Genomic DNA, 10,640 nt, shown 5'->3' on the forward strand with positions numbered 1-10,640 from the left:
CCAGCAGGTACGCAGGTGAATTGCCCAATGAGACAGGTGCAGTACAGGTAAAACTGGCCATGTGTTACACAAACCAGAAAAACACACAGGCTACACTAACGTGTTAGTGTCATTCCTGAAAACTTTTTACGTAACAATAGGCAATTGTTTTCCGCATTTTGTAACAATGCAGCCTGGTCGTATGCGGCGTCCATGCATGTCAATAAAAAAATCCACATAGAAAAAATATTTCCGAAAAATATTTGCTGTTACGCATGGAAGATAATAATATTATTATTATCTTAATATTATATAAAATAATATTCGTTGTTTTATAGCGAAGACAAAACTACACTAGACTAAAACCTCCTGTGAAAGTTACGCGCGCATGTCCGGGGTGGTGGAGAGGCACTTGCGCACACTGGGGCCTTGACTACTGGACATTGCCCTGTTACAGTGGCGCAGCCCTTCTCCCCGCTGTAAATAATCTAGATAATTTGTTGAGCCAATGCTTGTCAAACACAGACATTAATAAATAACAGTGGATGTCTTTGAATGCCGTGTGTTGCGCAATGTCTGGACAGAGTCACAGATCCTAATACCATCCGGACGGCTCGTCCCATTCTCTATTCTTAGGACTTTTGCCGCTCCACACACGGTAAATCAGACGAACTGCAGAATCTCACACAATTGACGCCCATAAACAATGATCTGGTAGGAACGGAAGCTGGGATGCCTGCGCCTCCATTGGGATATGCTGTATCCGACAATCCGGCAAGGATTCCTACCGGATTTTTGTACTCAAACTATCACTGTACTACAATCTAAACAGGCACTGTAGGGGAATAAATTGTCATATATGCCAGCCTGTTGAGACCAGGAATGTGGCAGACAAAGAAAAAATGAAATCCAAAATAAGGTTGGCAAACTCAGAATTTAGTGAATGTGTAAGTACTTAACATTGAACGAATAGTTCTGAACGCTATGTAGCATCATTTTGCATTGTGGCGAATACATACGAAACATTTACATTTTGGGCATTTAATAGACACATCCAGAATGACTTTCAAAACGGATTGTTTACATGCGCTCCATTTATTCAGCTCCAGGGAACAATCCTAATGCCAAGTCTGGCAATTTAACCTCAACCTCATAGTTACAAGCTAGCGAATAGGGCTGTGTAATACCATGCAATACAATATGTATCACATACCACCATTGTGCACTGCAGTAGTAACATTTCAGAGCACTGTCTGGCATCATTGGTGCAAAAAGTGAAATATTTAACAACCGAATGAGTGTCCAGTCGAATAGCATGATACACATGATTCTTGCACAAACTTGCTCCAGAAATGTTTACACCCTGGTGTCGTGGGATATACTCAGTGAAGAGCCTGGCACACGCCTCCATTTTGTACCTCAGGCAGAGTGTTGTCAAAAAACTGCTGCCTTTCTGGAGTCAGTCTCCTCCATACTGTATTCTGAAATGTAGTTAATGTAGGCTATGCCTTCAACTCAGATATTAAATTGTTTGAAAAATATAGATTTTTCCTATTTCTTTCTTTTATCTATCGTAGGCACGGCTTGTTTTGCTGCAATGTTTACTTTGCTCCGGGTTAATGAAATTAGCATTGAAAATGTTCTGAATGAATGTAACAGATTTGCCTTTGGCATGTGCAGCCTGCACGCACTGCGTTCAGACCGATGGCTGGTAGTGGACAGCCAACTTTGGCATTGAAGAGCACCTACAGCAGGTTCCCCTTTCTCTCAATTCAATGAGCGTATCTGCTGGAACCCATCGCTTTTCAAAAAAGAAACCACTCCATCCCCCAGGAGCGCAGGGCAGAGGGGAGGCCTCACACCCTGTGGCCATAATTTCATAAGAAGATTAAAACACAACTATTTTAATCTCATTAAGAGGGTGCACCTTTTTCTTCTGCTCTCTCATTATTTTGTGTTGCTAGAGCCAACGCACTTTTTTTTTCCAAAGATTACAAGAAATCACACACAAGCATATGAAGCTGAGCTGTAACAAATCTTTAAGACGCATTAATCTTAAATTTACACGATGCGCGCTCAGTGTTACAACATGTGACGCCACATTCCAAGTTGCATGTTCTGGGGCAGCTTTCTGGTGAAAAGCGGAGCGAATGTCTCACATTAACACAGAGGATGGAATTCTGACCGGGCCTGCTCAAGAACTGAATACACACAGCCCTCACAAAAAATGTATTTAGTGAAAAAAAAAAAGAACTCTGAATGTGTATCTACTGTAGCATTCTCTGAAGGAGGGAGTGAGAGGGAAGAGGAACCGCTTCCAACTCTTGTTTTGAAAAGGAAAACAAGGAGTTTGAGACGCACAGGGAAACTGACTTTCCAGATGTTTTTGGGTGCTGGCACAGACAGACAAACTGCTGGCTTATTGATCATTTGGTGAAGGAGAACCACATACACACTTACACACATATTCTTACATAATGCAGAAGTTCTGGCATGAACTCATACCCCTATCACATGCACACTTTGTCACACAGTACACACACTCACATACTGACAGACACACACACAGCAGAGGCAGGAAATGAGGTTGTTTGTAAATTTTGATCTCTCTCCCTGGAATTTCACTCTTGTTTTTACTGAAACAGTCACAGAAATATACCCTTTGTGTGTGTGTGTGTGTGTGTGTGTGAGAGAGAGAGAGAGAGAGTGGGCAATGAGCAAGCAAGGCAATGATTGTATAATACTGTGTGTGTGTATGCACGTGCATCTGTATCAGTACATTTGTATGGAATGGAGTGTGTTCAGGACAGTTGGGTTTCATTGTTTGGGACCCACAGTGACACCGTGGGTCCCAAATTCCATCATCTTTCCCCAGACTGGTCATTCCTCTCCTGGGCCAGTGATCAGAGATGCTGTCAGCACCTCAAATGGTCATGAAATCAATTGTAGTTTAAGTATCAGTGTGGTCTTGTGTAATCAATGAGGGGACAGCTACATTCTGAACAGCGTCACTCTCTGGCCACAACCTGTAGCACAACTCTGACCCATACAAGGGGTAGTGGTGACACCATGTGGTTAGAACAGGCATTACAGCATTTTCAGTTCCACAGTTTTACAAATACTTTTACACACATGCAGAAAAAACAGAGAGCTGAAGGAGTAGTTACAATCTCAAATAGGCATATCCCCAAAATTCCTTTCTGTTAAGAAAAATCGGTATACGTTCAAAACAGAACATCATTTTACAGGACAACTTTAAGGTTTAGCTGTTTGCTTCACGTCGGCCTCTAGTGGCCAGACAAAAAACTGTTTCCGGCTTTTTCTCACGTGATACAGATGAGTACAGTGCCAGATTGTACATGAGGAACAATAACCTCAGAATCTGTTTTTTGAAAAACTGCAATAAATGTTTAATCCTATTATTTTGTATCCTTTAATCCTCACCTGTCTTTGTTTTTCTGGAACACATACATAATTCCTTAATTATTTACTTATATGTATTACTTACCCATTTATGGATTTGATACCTTATGTGGGTAATGAGGGTTGGTTTATACATAGTCCCCCCCCCCCTCATTCTAATTGCCTCCTTAATGCAGGTATAGTCCCCTCCAAAAGTATGGTAAGAGCAAGGTCAATTCCTCTGTTTTTTTCTATACACTGAAGACAATTGAGGTTGAGGTCAAAAGATGTACAGGTGATGACAGGTCCGAAATGCATCTTTTATTTCCTGGTATTTTTTATTTAGATTTGTTAAACAACATGTTAAACAATGTTAAAGAACATATCACCTTTTATATGAAACCACCCAATTTTTAGGTGAGCAAAAGTATTGGTACATGTGACTGAAAGGTGTTTCTTGTTGCCCAGATGTGTCCTGTTAGATTGATTGGTTCAACAATAAATAGTTCTGAATGTCTACTCTTGGTTTTAGCATTGGGTTTTGCCTGAGAAGACTGCATTTGTGTAAGAAAACTTTACAATAAGGTCACATGAATTAGCATTAACTAATGTTGTTGTTAACATTAATTAATGATGTACTAATGCATTAAATAAGCATGAAATTCACTTTTCATTAGTCACTGTATAACTCCTGACTAATGTATTAGTTACATGAAAATTCTGTGCAGTAGTACGTCTGAAAACCCATCTTACTTTTTACTTGTATACTAAAGCCGGCTTATATACGCCAAATGATCGTATTTATATATAGTGAGCGATTTCAGAGGCAGCTGTTCTTTTCTTTCCCATCAAACCCATTCAGAAAGTCAGTTTCATGAAGAAAGTTTGACCTAACCCCAATTATGATGGTGGAACCACCGACAATAACTACAGCTGTGGTCAGGGTTTGACTCCAGGCCAAGAGGCTCTTAGGTTTACATTACATTCTGCCATTTAGCAGGGGCTCTAATCCAGAGAGAGATTACATTTATACCTGCAGTCCAATCCATTTATACAGTTGGATATTTTTACTGAAGCAATTCAGGTCAAGTACACAGCTAAAGGAATCATCTGGGAATCAAGCCCACAGTGTTGGATTTGCAAGTTCCTTAGCCCCCCAACACACGCACACAGACGCACTCTTTATTGCACCAAGGTCTGTTTTACATTTTGTTGAGGCCTTGGGCACTATATACCACTGTATTAAATTACGGTACATTACATCACATTCATCTTGCATATGATTTTTTCTATTGTAGATTGTACGATGTCGGTAATTTTTACAACATGTTTTAGGATTAGGATTTATTAGCATCCCCATCCCCTACTCTTCCTGGCGTCCACATGAAACATAAAAACATGACAAGAGATGAGGCACTTACAGACAAAACAACCACATAAAACATTAAATGTCATACACAAAATGCGGCTAGCTGAGCTACCTCAATGTTATGTGAACTTGAGTTAAATTAACAGTGAGGTCCTTAAGTATTTGGACAGCGTTACATTTTCTGTTCTTTTGGCTCTGTACTCTAGCACATTGGATTTTGAAATGAATGAATATGATGTTAAAGTGCAGACTGTCATCTATAATTTGAGGGTATTTACATCCATATTGGGTGATCCATGTAAGAATTTAGGGGTCTAAAAGTAATCGGATAGTTGGCTTCTTGGCTGCTTCTGATTAGTCAGGTATATTCAATCGCTTCCTTAGTGCAGGTATAAGAAAGCTTTCAGTATTTAGGCTTGATTCTAGGCCTTTGCAGTCTGTTATTTCTCAACAGAGTTGTGCCAAGAACAGTCAAGGAAGCCATTACAAGGCTGGGAAATAGGGAAATATAATCAGAGACATTGGCCAAATCTCAAGCTTACAAAAATGGACTGCTTGGAACATCATGAAGAAGAAAGAGTGCACTGGTGAGCTCAGTACCTGCAAAGGGGCTAGTAGGCCAAGGCAGACCTCTACAGTTGATGACCAAATAATTATCACCATAGTGAAGAAAAACACCTGTCCGGCAGATCAGAAACACTTTTGGGAGGCAGCCGTGGATGTTTTAGTGACTACTCTCCACAAAACACTTCAGAAACGGATCTACAGAGGCTACACTGCAAGATGCAAACCACTAGTTCGCTATAAAAACAGGGTGGCCAGGTTACAATTTGCTAAGTAGTACCTAAATGAGTCTGCAGAGTTCTGGAAAAGGCCAGATGAAATCAAGATTGACTTCTATTGAAGTGATGGCAAGCGCAAAGTGTGGAACTGCCCAAGAAACAAAGCACCCCCCTCATCTGTGAAACATGGTGGGGGTGTTATTCAGTAATTTACAGGTGCTGACTCACTTGTTTTCATTGATAATGTAACTGTTGATAGCAGCAGCAGAATGAATTCTGAAGTGTACAGAAGAATATTATCTGCCCACATTCAATCAAATGCCTCCAAACTTATTAGATAGTGCTTCATCCCACAGCAAGGCAGTGATCCCATACACCAGTGCTCTCTTTCTTCTTAATTGTGTTCCAAACCGTTTCTTTTGGTAAGCCTATTGTTTGGCACGTCCCTGGCTGTTTTCTTTCTTATTTCTCAGCCTTACTGTATAATGGCTTATTTGACTCTATTTGACACAACTCTGGTCTTCATGTAAGTAAAATATTAGACTCCTAGACAACTAGATACTGAAAGCGTTCTTATACCTGCGCTAAGGAAGTGACTTGAATACACCTGACTACTCAGAGACAGTCAAGATGCCAGCTACTAATTACTTTTGGACCTCTTAAATGGGGGAAGTATGCATACAACGGAATGTAATTTAATATGTGACACTACAGGAAATAATATGATTTAGGAAAGTAGGATAAGAGTAAGTTTGAGTAAGATGAAAGAACTATGCTATTATTGTTTAATTGAAAATGTGCTAGGCGAGGGCTGTCTAATCCTGTTCCTGTAGATCTACCGTCATGTAGATTTTCAATCCAACCCTAACAAAGCACACATCATTCAACAGCTAGAGTTCTCTTTGAGCTACCAATTAGTAGAATCCGGAGTGTCAAATTAGGATTGAAATGAAAACCGACAGGATTCTTCGGGAACAGGGTTGGGCAGCTTTGTGCCTGGGGATAAATGAAGTTCTCCAGAAATCCCAAGAACTACAGATACAGCATGCAAGTAACCAAAACTATCCGTAATGCTGATCACGCCAAAACTGGAAACTGCTGAACATCACAAAATTTCCAGTTATACATAGATGTATACATATACTATATATAGTTTTCTGAGAAAAGCCTTGCTTTTAAGCAACTGCAGTGACTAATCAACTTCCCAGACAGACACCTGGTGAGAAAGAATCACAAGTTACTACTCATTTGCATACTACCAATGGGTGAGGTTTTAAAAAATATATTCTTATTATTTTAATCTGCCATCTGTGGAGTTGATTGTATTAAGGGGGGGTGGGGGAGGGAATCTCAACTGCTTTTAGGCTTGTGACCACTGTGTCATGAATTTACCAACAAACAAAAAAAAGTATGGCAACAATAATTTGTTTCAAGGTTCATTATAAATGCTTATGAATTCAGATTTCAGGTTTCATTTAAACTTTGGGGGAGACACACCACTTGACCAACTAGTCTCACATAGTAGAAGGTCAAAGTCTCACAAGCAGAGGCCTACTAGCTTATCCATGGAGCAATTCATATATTGGTGGTGACATGCCTTGGTCTTGGTGGAAACCTACGCGTATGGCCTCGCCACAACACCACACAGCCTTACTATCATCCGTACACCACACCACTCACATCCTCCTTATTCCCTGGATTTACTCCAACAGGCAACAGCTCATGGGGCCTTCAACGTCTGCATCCTGTGGGGGTCAAACCCCAGATCCGAGGTTCACGTCAAATAGGAAATAAAGTGGCTGTGTAAGCAAATGGAGCTGCTTAGTTCCAGTCAGGCACGCTGGTGCCTTGCTTTAAGAGCCAAAATGTGATGCAACATCCACGGGATGAAAAAAGATATCCTCTTGGGATGTGTAAAAGCCGCGATTACTAGAATGTTCTTAGTGAAAGTACAGGGTTGCAATACGATACAAATGTCAGCCCATTTTTTCAGTCATGGTGGTTATTCGGTCATTCGGTTTGGAATGAGATCAATGACATGCCTATGTTTCAAATTATGCTATTGCTATTGCTGAAGTACCAAGCACCCCTTTATAAATGGTGGACAAATGTCTTCCTCATACTGTGTACTATGAATCTTAGAAAACGGTTCTTAAATATCAAAGGGTCGAGTGGAATTAAGCGCTGAGCTGGTTTTGGCCTCTAAGCTGCCAGCTGCACAGCCCTGCTCTTGGTGAAATTAAACAACACAATCTCCCAGTAAAGAGTGACATGCTGGTCACACCCCTTGCTGTGAGTCAAATCTGAGGTTGCACTCTTGTCAGAACAAGTAGTTTGTTTGTCAAGCAAAAACATGCTATCCTGTACCTTTACCAAAAAGACAATTAATTGTAGGTTGTTTTCACTTACCTGATAGCTTGTGCTTTGCGCAATAATGCCACAGGTTCCTAGGAGCTGGCACGACATTGTTAGGAAATCATTACAGTTCTTCTCAATCATTTACAAAACAGACAAGACATCAAAAAAAAAAATACTCACAGATAGGCAGAAATTCAGATCTTTGGCAAAATGAAACACTGCATTCAAAACTAAGTTGCACTTCTCAAAATTAAACATTTGCATACATATGCTAGAGTGAATAGGACTGCACAGTTTCACTGGCTCATCACAACTGAAATCAGAAGGCCGTTAATATTCAAATATGAAGCTATTGCAGAAATACAACTGAAATGTATCTATTCAAAATATTGGTATGCACAGCCAATTAAATGCCGCATAGACAGTTTTAGGACAGTATTTGGCCATCCTGCAAAACTCCTCTTCCCCACTCTGCGAATTGTTCTTCAATTATCTTATAAGACACTTCAGCTGTGGTTGCTCTATGTTAAGGGTCTGGCAGCAGTTTTGACAGTTAAAATGTGAATAAGAAAGTGTGCAAACGTGTGTGTGAAATTTGATCGGTGTTTTGCAGAAAAAGTCAGTCTGTTGATACATAAGCTTTGACTATTGACCACTGTTGAGAACTATTTATCACTTCGACTATTCATCAGTTCCATCCTGTGTGTAAACAAACAAGTAGAACTGAGCAGAGGGCAAATGAAGCTTGCAGCAGCATGATGTCTCCACACGGCGCACCACTTCCAGGGTAGTGGCATGGCCACAGCAGTTCTTTGTTGACTCCTCTCTGATCCAGGAAGTAAAACTATCAGCTAACATATGGCACACTTTAATGTCAGCTCAATCAGTCACACTCCAAAACAGCAAAAGTCAATGTCACTTCTACCTCATTTTACCTCAAATATAAACCATATTGAGGGGATGTCAATACGTCACTACACTAATCTGGAAAGGGGGGGGGGGGGGGGGAATAAACAGCACTAGCAGCTGTCCACCAGGGGGCACTAGATATCAGTACATGGCCATAGTATTTCTCCCATCTGGGAAAAATAAGTGGATGAACCTGTGTGTATGAGGTCACTTCCTGTCGGGTTTGAGAAACAGTGCTGGAAAGTTGGCAGGGTTCCCAGTAGCAGGGCCTCATGGGTGTGATCCATGTGGCGTTCCCACCCAGGAAAACTGGAAGTCTGACAGAGCCCAGGCCTAGAACAGAGCCTCCGGCTCAGCCCAAACCCCACCCCCGCCTTGCCAGATGTGGGAGAACAGAAAGCACTCTCAGCAACACGGCTACGGCTGCTTTAACATTTTATTTATTTATTAAAAAAAAAAAAACGGAATAAATGACATTAACACACAAGCTTTTTTTGTACCTCTATTAGTGTTTAGGATTGTACCGATTTTACAAAGGCAGGACGCTACTGCAGAGCTATTGCACACATAACATTCAGAACATACATATGTATATACACTCACCGAGCACTTTATTAGGAAAATTTTTACTTTATTACACCTACTTATTCGTGTGATTATCTAATCAGCCAATTGCGTGGCAGCAGTGCAATGCATACAATCATGTAGATTTGGGTCAGGAGCTTCAGTTAATCAACCATCAGAATGGGGAAAAACTGTGATCTAAGTGACTTTGACCATTAAATGATTGTTGGTGGCAGATAGGGTGGTTTGAGTATCTCAGAAACTGCTGATCTCCTGGGATTTTCACGCACACTAGTCTCTAGAGTTTGCAAAGAATGGTGCAAAAAACAAACAATATCCAGTGAGCAGCAGTTCTGCAGACAGAAACGTTAATGGGAGAGGTCAGAGGAGAATGACCAGACTGGTCAAAGCTGACAGGAAAGTGACAGTAACGCAAATAAACAAATATTACAACAGTGGTATGAAGAAGAGCATCTCTGAACATACAATGCATCATACATCTGAAGTGGATAGGCTACAGCAGTAGAAGTCTAATACATACCTAATAAAGTGCTCACTGATATGTGTATACACATACACATATACACACACACACACACACACATAGTACACACATACATGTTACACACGAGATATAGGTATTCTAGGATGCATTCTTTGTCCACAAGGTTACAAGGATATGTACACTGCAATGAAACATAAAAGGAGGTGGTGTAAAGGTTTGACACGTTTTTGCTGTAAGTAAGTGAGTAATGTAGTATGTTGCATTTGTGTATGGGGCTGCGTTTGTGTGTTTCTGGGAAGGGGGATTATAATAATAAGAATGAATTATCTGATGAATTGTCTTAAGTCTGTACAGGTGAATTTGATCTATTCACTCAAATTTGCTCAGAAATGCTGTTTTGGTATTTCAGTCAAACTGTTTTTCTGCTTGCGTTTTAATGAAGTGTAATAAAAGAAATATTGAATTCTCTGTTGTCTGAAAGTTGTCTTCAGAAATTAATTTAATGTATTTACTCTAATACGCTCTGAAATGCTGTTTTGGTATTTCAGTCAGTTTGTGTGTGTACGCAAGTGTGTGTGTGTGTGTGCGCGCGCGTGTGCGTCTGTGTGTGTATGTATGTTCAGTAATCGATCAATACTCAATAATACTGCCAATACTGGAGCTAAGGCTCCCAACACTTCATACATCCCCTCTTCCTCCTGCAGCTAAAAGCACAGGTAACACAGGCACCCTAACTATGCCTTACACACAGGTAACACAGGCTCTATAACTG

The sequence above is a fragment of the Conger conger genome, chromosome 16 (assembly GCF_963514075.1).
Source record: "Conger conger chromosome 16, fConCon1.1, whole genome shotgun sequence".
Classification (NCBI taxonomy): domain Eukaryota; kingdom Metazoa; phylum Chordata; class Actinopteri; order Anguilliformes; family Congridae; genus Conger; species Conger conger.